The sequence below is a fragment of the Eimeria tenella genome, genomic scaffold (genome assembly GCF_000499545.2).
Source record: "Eimeria tenella Houghton genomic scaffold, Eth_scaff2283, whole genome shotgun sequence".
In the NCBI taxonomy this organism is placed as follows: Eukaryota; Apicomplexa; class Conoidasida; order Eucoccidiorida; family Eimeriidae; genus Eimeria; species Eimeria tenella.
Genome location: NW_013542140.1, coordinates 6,376 through 7,642, shown reverse-complemented (window position 1 = coordinate 7,642; position 1,267 = coordinate 6,376).

Below are 1,267 nucleotides of genomic sequence, written 5' to 3'. Positions count from 1 at the left end.
TGTATCTGTAGTTCCTGTTACTGCTGCTGCTGCTGCTGTTGCTGCTGCTGCTGCTGTTGCTGCTGCTGCGCACACAGGGCTGCTGCAGCTGCTAGTTGAAGTGACAGCTGAAAAGGAGACTCTGCTGCAGCAAAGGAGACAGCTGAGGGAGGAAGAGAAGCAGCTGCAGCAGCAGCTCGAGTGAGGAACTACACAATTAGGGTTTAGGGTTTAGGGTTTAGGGTTTAGGGTTTAGGGTTTAGGGTTTAGGTAGGGTTTAGGGTTTGGGGTTTGAGCGGCATGTCTCGCGGCGCTGTGTCTTTAGGGTTCAAGGAAGGGGCCTCAGTCTTTTTCAAGCAGTTCTGATGGAGTAAGGACACAAACCCTAAACCCTAAACCCTAAACCCTAAACCCTAAAAGGGGGACAACGGCACAGCGAAGCTAGGCGCGAAGGCTTTGCGCCTAAACCGTACACCCTAAACCCTAGCGCTAAACCCTCAACCCTAACCCTAAACCCTAAACCCTAAACCCTAAACCCTTTGTGGAATGCATCTCAGCTTCGGGGTCTCCGGCCTGCAGGGCCTTTTGGGCCACCCAAAGGAGTCCAAATTGAAATTTGAAAAAGACAAAAAAGAAAATAAAAAAGAAAATAAACATGAAATTAAAAATGAAACTAAAAATGGAATTAAAAATGAAATCAAAAATGAAATCAAAAAAGAAATCCAAAAAGACAAACCCCCTCCTTCCGCCAAGTACCTTCTTCAGGCCCGCAGAGATGCAGTAAGTCAGTACCCTCATTTTCACCTTAAGGGGCCCCCTTGGGGGCCCCCTTGGGGGCCCCTGGGGGACCCCTTGGGGGCCCCTTGGGGGCCCCCCTTGGGGGCCCCCAGGGGGCCACAGGAGCGGCTTCTAAGGAGGCCTTTAGGGTACTGGGGGCCCCTGGGGGCCCCCAGGGGCCCCCAAAGGGTTTAGGAGCCCCTGCTAAACCCTTCTGGGGGCCCCAAGGGGGCCCCCTGAGGCCCCTGTGTGGGGCAGGGAAGCAGCAGCAGCAATTTGACTCTTTATTTATTTATTTATTTGCTTTCGTTTTAAATGTTTATTTATTTTAAAAGTATTTTTAATTCTTTTTTTGCTGCTGGAAGTTTTCTTTATTTTCTCTTTTCTCTTTTTCTGTCTGCTGCTGCCAGGCCCTCCAAAGAGACACGGGGGGCCCCCCTGTCCCTTTTGCTGCTGTTGCTGCTGCTGCGGGGGCCCCCGTGGGACTGGAGGGCCCCACGGGGGGCCCCCC